Raw genomic sequence first — 12,500 nt, forward strand, 5'->3', positions numbered from 1 at the left:
TCTCATGGCCGCAATTTGCCTGCCGTTCACAGACTAAGTCCAATTGGTTAACCATTTCTCAGGAAAACGCTTTGCCTCTCTGCCAGAGACTAAGTCCAATTGGTTAACCATTTCTCTTGAAAACGCTTTGCCTCTCTGCCAGAGACTAAGTCCAATTGGTTATCCATTTCTCGTGAAAACACTTTGCCTCTCTGCCAGAGACTAAGTCCAATTGGTTAACCATTTCTCGTGAATACACTTTGTCTCTCTGCCAGAGACTAAGTCCAATTGGTTAACCATTTCTCGTGAAAACACTTTGTCTCTCCGCCAGAGACTAAGTCCAATTGGTTAATCATTTCTCAAGGCCACAATTTGCCTGCCGTTCAGAGACCAAGTCCAATTGGTTAACCATTTCTCTTGAAAACACTTTGCCTCTCTGCCAGAGACTAAGTCCAATTGGTTAACCATTTCTCGTGAAAACACTTTGTCTCTCCTCCAGAGACTAAGTCCAATTGGTTATTCATTTCTCAAGGCCACAATTTGCCTGCCGTTCAGAGACCAAGTCCAATTGGTTAACCATTTCTCTTGAAAACACTTTGCCTCTCTGCCAGAGACTAAGTCCAATTGGTTAACCATTTCTCTTGAAAACACTTTGTCTCTCCGCCAGAGACTAAGTCCAATTGGTTAACCATTTCTCGTGAAAACACTTTGCCTCTCTGCCAGAGACTAAGTCCAATTGGTTATCCATTTCTCTTGAAAACACTTTGTCTCTCCGCCAGAGACTAAGTCCAATTGGTTAACACCATTTCTCGTGAAAACACTTTGCCTCTCTGCCAGAGACTAATTCCAATTGGTTAACCATTCTCGGTGAAAACACTTTGCCTCTCTGCCAGAGACTAAGTCCAATTGGTTAACCATTTCTCGTGAAAATACTTGGTCTCTCCGCCAGAGACTAAGTCCAATTGGTTAATCATTTCTCAAGGCCACAATTTGCCTGCCGTTCAGAGAAAAGTCCAATTGGTTAACCATTTCTCTTGAAAACACTTTGCCTCTCTGCCAGAGACTAAGTCCAATTGGTTAACCATTTCTCTTGAAACACTTTGTCTCTCCGCCAGAGACTAAGTCCAATTGGTTAACCATTTCTCTTGAAAACACTTTGCCTCTCTGCCAGAGACTAAGTCCAATTGGTTAACCATTTCTCAGGGGCTCACCGAGGGCAATCTGTAACGTCTCGCGGGCCCGGGGGCCCCTTTGCACGGCCTGCCAATGCAATCCGAGCCGCACTGTCCTTCGTTTGGTTAACCATTTCTCAGGGGCACACCGAGGGCACCCTGCATTGTCTCGCGGGCCCGGAGGCCACTTTGCACGGCCTGCCAACGCAATGCGAGGTGCTTCGCCCTTGGCCGCCTTCCCGGCCGGCTTCGGGACGTTTCGGGGGCTCTCACCGGGGCAAATCCGGTCCCCCGGGCGATTAGGAGGCCTCCCCGGGCAGGCCCGGGCTTCAGGCCGCCGCTTTTCCATCCCGGCCGAAAGAGGCGAAAAATGCCGAAAATGGCCAAAAATGGCCGCCGGCAGGGCCTGTCGGTCGGTTTGGCGGCAGCCTGGGTCGGTCCCTGCAGACCTGGAGGCTCGAGAAGGTTTTTGGCGATGTCGACCGATTCTCGATTTGCCACCTCCTACTATTCTGCAGGTACCCCGCCAACCTCCCCTGCCGACAATTCCAACCGTAAGGTCGGGCGGTAGTCCTACCGACGAAGAGGCCCCAAAGCCCGCAAAACGCCATTTTGCCCTTTCCTCATCGGGACTTCCGCGGGGAACTCATTAACCAGCTCCATGAGTGGCATGCCAGAAATTGCAACTTGACCCGTCGCCGGGCAGATTCGCTACTCTCTGCGGGAATACCCCCACCGGGTGCCGGGTAAAGGCCTCGGATCTGACCTCATGGACTTCCGTCTGTGCACGGATTTTGCTCTCGCGGGCCCAAGAGCCTCATTGCCCGGCCTGCCAATGCAACCCGAGGTCCATTGGCCTCATTGGTTAATTATTTCTCGAGAAAACACTTTGCCTCTCCGCCAGAGACTAAGTCCAATTGGTTAATCATTTCTCAAGGCCACAATTTGCCTGCCGTTCAGAGACTAAGTCCAATTGGTTAACCATTTCTCTTGAAAACACTTTGCCTCTCCGCCAGAGACTAAGTCCAATTGGTTAACCATTTCTCTTGAAAACACTTTGCCTCTCTGCCAGAGACTAAGTCCAATTGGTTAACCATTTCTCGTGAAAACACTTTGCCTCTCTGCCAGAGACTAAGTCCAATTGGTTATCCATTTCTCTGGAAAACACTTTGCCTCTCTGCCAGAGACTAAGTCCAATTGGTTAACCATTTCTCGTGAAAACACTTTGCCTCTCTGCCAGAGACTAAGTCCAATTGGTTAACCATTTCTCAGGGGCTCACCGAGGGCAATCTGTAACGTCTCGCGGGCCCGGGGGCCCCTTTGCACGGCCTGCCAATGCAATCCGAGCCGCACTGTCCTTCGTTTGGTTAACCATTTCTCAGGGGCACACCGAGGGCACCCTGCATTGTCTCGCGGGCCCGGAGGCCACTTTGCACGGCCTGCCAACGCAATGCGAGGTGCTTCGCCCTTGGCCGCCTTCCCGGCCGGCTTCGGGACGTTTCGGGGGCTCTCACCGGGGCAAATCCGGTCCCCCGGGCGATTAGGAGGCCTCCCCGGGCAGGCCCGGGCTTCAGGCCGCCGCTTTTCCATCCCGGCCGAAAGAGGCGAAAAATGCCGAAAATGGCCAAAAATGGCCGCCGGCAGGGCCTGTCGGTCGGTTTGGCGGCAGCCTGGGTCGGTCCCTGCAGACCTGGAGGCTCGAGAAGGTTTTTGGCGATGTCGACCGATTCTCGATTTGCCACCTCCTACTATTCTGCAGGTACCCCGCCAACCTCCCCTGCCGACAATTCCAACCGTAAGGTCGGGCGGTAGTCCTACCGACGAAGAGGCCCCAAAGCCCGCAAAACGCCATTTTGCCCTTTCCTCATCGGGACTTCCGCGGGGAACTCATTAACCAGCTCCATGAGTGGCATGCCAGAAATTGCAACTTGACCCGTCGCCGGGCAGATTCGCTACTCTCTGCGGGAATACCCCCACCGGGTGCCGGGTAAAGGCCTCGGATCTGACCTCATGGACTTCCGTCTGTGCACGGATTTTGCTCTCGCGGGCCCAAGAGCCTCATTGCCCGGCCTGCCAATGCAACCCGAGGTCCATTGGCCTCATTGGTTAATTATTTCTCGAGAAAACACTTTGCCTCTCCGCCAGAGACTAAGTCCAATTGGTTAATCATTTCTCAAGGCCACAATTTGCCTGCCGTTCAGAGACTAAGTCCAATTGGTTAACCATTTCTCTTGAAAACACTTTGCCTCTCTGCCAGAGACTAAGTCCAATTGGTTAACCATTTCTCTTGAAAACACTTTGCCTCTCTGCCAGAGACTAAGTCCAATTGGTTAACCATTTCTCGTGAAAACACTTTGCCTCTCTGCCCAGAGACTAAGTCCAATTGGTTATCCATTTCTCTGGAAAACACTTTGTCTCTCCGCCAGAGACTAAGTCCAATTGTTTAACCATTTCTCGTGAAAACACTTTGCCTCTCCGCCAGAGACTAAGTCCAATTGGTTAATCATTTCTCAAGGCCACAATTTGCCTGCCGTTCAGAGACCAAGTCCAATTGGTTAACCATTTCTCTTGAAAACACTTTGCCTCTCTGCCAGAGACGAAGTCCAATTGGTTAACCATTTCTCTTGAAAACACTTTGTCTCTCCGCCAGAGACTAAGTCCAATTGGTTATCCATTTCTCTTGAAAACACTTTGCCTCTCTGCCAGAGACTAAGTCCAATTGGTTAACCATTTCTCGTGAAAACACTTTGCCTCTCTGCCAGAGACTAAGTCCAATTGGTTATCCATTTCTCTTGAAAACACTTTGTCTCTCCGCCAGAGACTAAGTCCAATTGGTTAACCATTTCTCTGGAAAACACTTTGCCTCTCTGCCAGAGACTAAGTCCAATTGGTTAACCATTTCTCTTGAAAACACTTTGCCTCTCTGCCAGAGACTAAGTCCAATTGGTTAACCATTTCTCTTGAAAACACTTTGTCTCTCCGCCAGAGACTAAGTCCAATTGGTTAATCATTTCTCTTGAAAACACTTTGCCTCTCCGCCAGAGACTAAGTCCAATTGGTTAACCATTTCTCGTGAAAACACTTTGCCTCTCTGCCAGAGACTAAGTCCAATTGGTTAACCATTTCTCTTGAAAACACTTTGCCTCTCTGCCAGAGACTAAGTCCAATTGGTTAACCATTTCTCGTGAAAACACTTTGTCTCTCTGCCAGAGACTAAGTCCAATTGGTTAACCATTTCTCAGGGGCACACCGAGGGCAACCTGTAACGTCTCGCGGGCCCGGGGGCCCCTTTGCACGGCCTGCCAATGCAATCCGAGGCGCACTGTCCTTCGTTTGGTTAACCATTTCTCAGGGGCACACCGAGGGCACCCTGCATTGTCTCGCGGGCCCGGAGGCCACTTTGCACGGCCTGCCAATGCAATCCGAGGTCCTTCGCCCTTGGCCGCCTTCCCGGCCGGCTTCGGGACGTTTCGGGGGCTCTCACCGGGGCAAATCCGGTCCCCCGGGCGATTATGAGGCCTCCCCGGGCAGGCCCGGGCTTCAGGCCGCCGCTTTTCCATCCCGGCCGAAAGAGGCGAAAAATGCCGAAAATGGCCAAAAATGGCCGCCGGCAGGGCCTGTCGGTCGGTTTGGCGGCAGCCTGGGTCGGTCCCTGCAGACCTGGAGGCTCGAGAAGGTTTTTGGCGATGTCGACCGATTCTCGATTTGCCACCTCCTACTATTCTGCAGGTACCCCGCCAACCTCCCCTGCCAACAATTCCAACCGTAAGGTCGGGCGGTAGTCCTACCGTCCAGGAGGCCCTAAAAGCCCGCAAAACGCCATTTTGCCCTTTCCTCATCGGGACTTCCGAGGGGAACTCATGAACCAGCTCCAGGAGTGGCATGCCAGAAATTGCAACTTGACCCGTCGCCGGGCAGATTCGCTACTCTCTGCGGGAATACCCCCACCGGGTGCCGGGTAAAGGCCTCGGATCTGACCTCATGGACTTCCGTCTGTGCACGGATTTTGCTCTCGCGGGCCCAAGAGCCACATTGCCCGGCCTGCCAATGCAACCCGAGGTCCATTGGCCTCATTGGTTAATTATTTCTCGAGAAAACACTTTGCCTCTCTGCCAGAGACTAAGTCCAATTGGTTAACCATTTCTCAGGGGCACAGTTTGCCTGCCGTTCAGAGACTAAGTCCAATTGGTTAACCATTTCTCAGGAAAACACTTTGCCTCTCTGCCAGAGACTAAGTCCAATTGGTTAACCATTTCTCGTGAAAACACTTTGCCTCTCCGCCAGAGACTAAGTCCAATTGGTTAACCATTTCTCAGGGGCACACCGAGGGCAATCTGTAACGTCTCGCGGGCCCGGGGGCCCCTTTGCAGGGCCAGCCAATGCAATCCGAGGCGCACTGTCCTTTGTTTGGTTAACCATTTCTCAGGGGCACACCGAGGGCACCCTGCATTGTCTCGCGGGCCCGGAGGCCACTTTGCACGGCCTGCCAACGCAATGCGAGGTGCTTCGCCCTTGGCCGCCTTCCCGGCCGGCTTCGGGACGTTTCGGGGGCTCTCACCGGGGCAAATCCGGTCCCGCGGGCGATTAGGAGGCTTCCCCGGGCAGGCCCGGGCTTCAGTCCGCCGCTTTTCCATCCCGGCCGAAAGAGGCGAAAAATGCCGAAAATGGCCAAAAATGGCCGCCGGCAGGGCCTGTCGGTCGGTTTGGCGGCAGCCTGGGTCGGTCCCTGCAGACCTGGAGGCTCGAGAAGGCGTTTGGCGAGGTCGACCGATTCTCGATTTGCCACCTCCTACTATTCTGCAGGTACCCCGCCAACCTCCCCTGCCGACAATTCCAACCGTAAGGTCGGGCGGTAGTCCTACCGACGAAGAGGCCCCAAAGCCCGCAAAACGCCATTTTGCCCTTTCCTCATCGGGACTTCCGAGGGGAACTCATGAACCAGCTCCAGGAGTGGCATGCCAGAAATTGCAACTTGACCCGTCGCCGGGCGCACTCGCTGCTCTTTGCGGGAATACCCCCACCGGGCGCCGGGTAAGAGCCTCGGATCTGACCTCATGGGCTTCCGTCCTCGCACGGATTTTGCTCTCCCGGGCCCAGGGGCCACTTTCCCCGGCCTTGCGAAGGCAATCGGAGGTGCTTCGCCCTCGAAACCGCCTTCCCGGCCGGCTTCGGGACGTTTCCGGGGCAAATCCGGTCCCGCGGGCGAAGGGGAGCCTTCCCCGGGCACGCCCGGGCTTCAGGCCGCCGCTTTCCGTGACCTACCGAAAGACGCGAAAAATGCCGAAAATGGCCAAAAATGGCCGCCCGGCACGGCCTCGCGGTCGGTTTGGGGGCAGCCTGGGTCGGTCCCTGCAGACCTGGAGGCTCGAGAAGGCACTTGGCGATGTCGACCGATTCTCGATTTGCCACCTCCTACTATTCTGCAGGTACCCCGCCAACCTCCCCAGCCAACAAATCGCAAATGCCGATCGGCGGGTGACCGTCCGGTAGTCATGCCGACGAAGAGGCACCTAGGCCCCGCAAACGCTTCCAAATCCGACCCCATCCCGGACCGGTTCTTTTTTAAAAAAGGCTCCCAGGACTCCGGATTTTTTCCTGCCGCACTCGGGACCACCCGACGGACACGAAACCGGGAACCTTTCCCCGGTCCGACCCTCCTCGGCCCGGCCAGCCGACGTCGAAGCGGCCGACTGGTTAATGATTTCACCCTGCTCCGACGTGACGCGTTTTCCAACCGCGCATGCGCGGCTCTGCCTCCCGAACCGCCCCCTCACGTGAGGGCTCTGGGTCCGCCCCCCGGCAGCCATTTCCTCCTGCCGGTCCGTTATTTTACGCCGTTTTTCGCCCTCCAGCCCTGCCGGAATGCTGCCTGCTCGCTGGTTAACCATTTCGCTCCCTGCACTTCGGCTTCTGCCCTGCTGGGGAAGCCCGCTGCTGCCTCTAACCGTACTCACGGGCGGGCGGCTCTGCTGCGCGGCCTCCGGCCACGCCCCCTCACCTGGTTTGCTGGGAACCCGCCCCCGGCAGCCTGTTAGTCGTGCCGGTTCGGTCTTATCGGCCCTTTTTGCACCTTCCCTGCCTGCTGGCATGCTTCGGCTCACCGGTCAACCGGTTCCCCGTTCTCCACTTAGACTTTTGAGCTGCGGGGCTGGTCTGCCGCGAACTGCACCCGTATTACGGGGCGGGCGGCTCTACTGCCCGTACGGCTGCCCTGCCTGTTAACTGGTTAACCGTTTGCCCGTCCACTACTTCGTCCCTGGACCTGCCGGTGTGTTCTGCAGCTAACTGCACCCGTATTACGGGGCGGGACGCTCCGCTTACCGGCCGGCTGCCATGCCTGCTTAACTGGTCAACCATTTACTCACATATACTTAGCCCCATGGAGCTGCTGGGCTGGTCGGCGACCTAACTGCACCCTTGTTGCCGGGAGGTCGGCACTAATTGCCGGCCGGCCGGCTGCCCTGCCTGCTAACTGGTAAACCCTTTACCCACATGTACTTAGCCCCTGGATACTGATGGGCTGTTCTGCACCTAACTGCACCCTGATTAGCGGGCGGGCGGCTGTAATTGCCGGCCGGCTGCTCTGCCTGCTAACTGGTTAACCATTGACCCACATGTACTTAGCCCCTGGAAACTGAGGGGCTGTTCTGCACCTAACTGCACCCTTATTAGCGGGCGGACAGGCGGCCGGCTCTAATTACCGGCCGGCCGGCTGCCCTGCCTGCTAACTGGTTCACCATTTACCCACATGTACTTAGCCCCTGGAAGCTGATGGGCTGTTCTGCACCTAACTGCACCCTTATTAGCGGGCGGGCGGCTGTAATTACCGGCCGGCTGCCCTGCCTGCTAACTGGTTCACCATTTACCCACATGTACTTAGCCCCTGGAAAATGATGGGCTGTTCTGCACCTAACAGCACCCTTAGTAGCGGGCGGACAGGCGGCCGGCTCTATTTCCCGGCCGGCTGCCCTGCCTGCTAACTGGTTAACCATTTACCCACATGTACTTAGCCCCTGGAGCTGATGGGCTGTTCTGCACCTAACTGCACACTGATTAGTGGGCGGGCGGCTCTAATTGCCGGCCGGCTGCTCTGCCTGCTAACTGGTTAACCATTGACCCACATGTACTTAGGCCCAGGAAACTGAGGGGCTGTTCTGCACCTAACTGCACCCTTATTAGCGGGCGGACAGGCGGCCGGCTCTAATTACCGGCCGGCCGGCTGCCCTGCCTTGCTAGCTGGTTAACCATTTACCCACATGTACTTAGACCCTGGAGCTGATGGGCTGTTCTGCACCTAACTGCACCCTGATTAGCGGGCGGGCGGCTCTAATTGCCGGCCGGCTGCTCTGCCTGCGAACTGGTTAACCATTTACCCACATGTACTTAGCCCCTGGAAACTGATGGGCTGTTCTGCACCTAACTGCACCCTTATTAGTGGGCGGACAGGCGGCCGGCTCTAATTACCGGCCGGCCGGCTGCCCTGCCTGCTAACTGGTTAACCATTTACCCACATGTACTTAGCCCCTGGAAACTGATGGGCTGTCCTGCACCTAACTGCACCCTGATTAGCGGGCGGGCGGCTGTAATTGCCGGCCGGCTGCTCTGCCTGCTAACTGGTTAACCATTGACCCACATGTACTTAGCCCCTGGAAACTGAGGGGCTGTTCTGCACCTAACTGCACCCTTATTAGCGGGCGGACAGGCGGCCGGCTCTAATTACCGGCCGGCCGGCTGCCCTGCCTGCTAACTGGTTCACCATTTACCCACATGTACTTAGCCCCTGGAAGCTGATGGGCTGTTCTGCACCTAACTGCACCCTTATTAGCGGGCGGGCGGCTGTAATTACCGGCCGGCTGCCCTGCCTGCTAACTGGTTCACCATTTACCCACATGTACTTAGCCCCTGGAAAATGATGGGCTGTTCTGCACCTAACAGCACCCTTAGTAGCGGGCGGACAGGCGGCCGGCTCTATTTCCCGGCCGGCTGCCCTGCCTGCTAACTGGTTAACCATTTACCCACATGTACTTAGCCCCTGGAGCTGATGGGCTGTTCTGCACCTAACTGCACACTGATTAGTGGGCGGGCGGCTCTAATTGCCGGCCGGCTGCTCTGCCTGCTAACTGGTTAACCATTGACCCACATGTACTTAGGCCCAGGAAACTGAGGGGCTGTTCTGCACCTAACTGCACCCTTATTAGCGGGCGGACAGGCGGCCGGCTCTAATTACCGGCCGGCCGGCTGCCCTGCCTTGCTAGCTGGTTAACCATTTACCCACATGTACTTAGACCCTGGAGCTGATGGGCTGTTCTGCACCTAACTGCACCCTGATTAGCGGGCGGGCGGCTCTAATTGCCGGCCGGCTGCTCTGCCTGCGAACTGGTTAACCATTTACCCACATGTACTTAGCCCCTGGAAACTGATGGGCTGTTCTGCACCTAACTGCACCCTTATTAGTGGGCGGACAGGCGGCCGGCTCTAATTACCGGCCGGCCGGCTGCCCTGCCTGCTAACTGGTTAACCATTTACCCACATGTACTTAGCCCCTGGAAACTGATGGGCTGTCCTGCACCTAACTGCACCCTGATTAGCGGGCGGGCGGCTCTAATTGCCGGCCGGCTGCTCTGCCTGCTAACTGGTTCACCATTGACCCACATGTACTTAGCCCCTGGAAACTGATGGGCTGTCCTGCACCTAACTGCACCCTTATTAGCGGGCGGACAGGCGGCCGGCTGTAATTCCCGGCCGGCTGCGCTGCCTGCTAACTGGTTAACCATTTACCCACATGTACTTAGCCCCTGGAAACTGATGGGCTGTTCTGCAACTCACTGCACCCTTACTGGCGGGCGGACAGGCGGCCGGCTCTAATTACCGGCCGGCCGGCTGCCCTGCCTTGCTAACTGGTTAACCATTTACCCACATGTACTTAGCCCCTGGAAACTGATGGGCTGTTCTGCACCTAACTGCACCCTTATTAGCGGGCGGGCGGCTGTAATTACCGGCCGGCTGCCCTGCCTGCTAACTGGTTAACCATTTACCCACATGTACTTAGCCCCTGGAAACTGATGGGCTGTTCTGCACCTAACTGCACCCTTACTAGCGGGCGGACAGGCGGCCGGCTCTAATTACCGGCCGGCCGGCTGCCCTGCCTTGCTAACTGGTTAACCATTTACCCACATGTACTTAGCCCCTGGAAACTGATGGGCTGTCCTGCACCTAACTGCACCCTTACTAGCGGGCGGGCGGCTGTAATTAGCGGCCGGCTGCCCTGCCTGCTAACTGGTTCATCATTTACCCACATGTACTTAGCCCCTGGAGCTGCTGGGCTGGTCGGCACCTAACTGCAGCCCTGTGGCCGGGAGGTCGGCTCTAATTACCGGCCGGCTGCCCTGCCTGCTAACTGGTTAATCATTTACCCACATGTACTTAGCCCCTGGAGCTGCTGGGCTGGTCGGCACCTAACTGCACCCGTAATGGCCGGGAGGTCGGCTCTAATTACCGGCCGGCTGCCCTGCCTGCTAACTGGTTAACCATTTACCCACATGTACTTAGCCCCTGGAGCTGATGGGCTGTTCTGCACCGAACTGCACCCTGATTAGCGGGCGGGCGGCTCTAATTGCCGGCCGGCTGCCCTGCCTGCTAACTGGTTAACCATTTACCCGCATGTACTTAGCCCCTGGAGCTGCTGGGCTGGCCGGCACCTAACTGCACCCTTATCACCGGGCGGGCGGCTCTAATTACCGGCCGGCCGGCTGCCCTGCCTGCTAACTGGTTCACCATTTACCCACATGTACTTAGCCCCTGGAGCTGCTGGGCTGGCCGGGACCTAACTGCACCCTTATCACCGGGCGGGCGGCTCTAATTACCGGCCGGCCGGCTGCCCTGCCTGCTAACTGGTTAACAATTTACCCACATGTACTTAGCCCCTGGAAAATGATGGGCTGTTCTGCACCTAACTGCACCTTGATTAGCGGGCGGGCGGCTCTAATTGCCGGCCGGCTGCTCTGCCTGCTAACTGGTTAACCATTTACCCACATGTACTTAGCCCCTGGAAAATGATGGGCTGTTCTGCACCTATCTGCACCCTGATTAGCGGGCGGGCGGCTCTAATTGCCGGCCGGCTGCTCTGCCTGCTGACTGGTTAACCATTTACCCACATGTACTTAGCCCCTGGAGCTGCTGGGCCTGTCGGCACCTAACTGCACCCTTATCACCGGGCGGGTGGCTCTATTTACCGGCCGGCTGCCCTGCCTGCTAACTGGTTAACCATTTACCCACATGTACTTAGCCCCTGGAGCTGATGGGCTGGTCGGCACCTAACTGCAGCCCTATGGCCGGGCGGGCGGCCTCAATTACCGGCCGGCTGCCCTGCCTGCTAACTGGTTAACCATTTACCCACACGTACTTAGCCCCTGGAGCTGCTGGGCTGGTCGCCACCTAACTGCACCCTTATCACCGGGCGGGCCGCTCTCATTGCCGGCCGGCTGCCCTGCCTGCTAACTGGTTAACCATTTCACCTTCTGCACTTTGCCTACCTTACCCTTCGCCGAACCCTAACCCTGGCCCTAACACACGCTCTAAACCCTGCACTTAAACGTAACCCTAACCCTAACACTCGCCCTAACTCTAACCCTAACCCTAACCCTACCCTTAAACCTTACCCTAACCCTTTGCCCGTCCCCGACCCCAACACTAACCCTATTCCCTCACCTTCTCCCCGTCACCGACCCCCAACCCCGACCCCAACACTAACACTCACCATGCAGGCTACAAATGCGCCGCCTTCGCAACCCTTCACCCGCCGGCACACTCTTACAACCGCACCAACCACTAGCCTCCTCCGGGCCCTTACCTTCCAGAAGGAAAATGCCCCTCACTCAACACCGACCCCAATCCACTCTGCGCAGCCGGCAATGGCGACGCCCGGTGCGGCCACCGCGGCCTCATTCACCCCGCTTCCTCCCGAGGCCTACCACGCCCTCGCTAAGCCCGTGCCTTACAAGCCGACAATCCCTTCATGCCCACCGCTTCCGACAACCACCGGCCAGCCGGCCAAGCCCTTGAAATCCAGCCCTTCCGCCAGCACCGACTCAAATCCAACCTCCCACCCCTTCCAAGAGCTACTCCAGGTCGGCCTCGCCCTTCAGATTGCTCCCCTTAGGCGTATATTAAGCCCGGCCCCACTGACTAGAGCCAAGCCGCGCGGAAAAGTGAGGGGTGAAATCATTAACCAATCCCGCCTGGCGAAAGGGGAAATCATTAACCAGTCCCACCTGGGGACAGGGGAAATCATTAACCGATCCCACCTGAGGTAAGGGGATCTCATTAACCAATTAGGCCCAGACGACAGGG

This window comes from Cetorhinus maximus, unplaced genomic scaffold, assembly GCF_964194155.1.
Source record: "Cetorhinus maximus unplaced genomic scaffold, sCetMax3.hap1.1 HAP1_SCAFFOLD_3712, whole genome shotgun sequence".
Classification (NCBI taxonomy): Eukaryota; Metazoa; Chordata; class Chondrichthyes; order Lamniformes; family Cetorhinidae; genus Cetorhinus; species Cetorhinus maximus.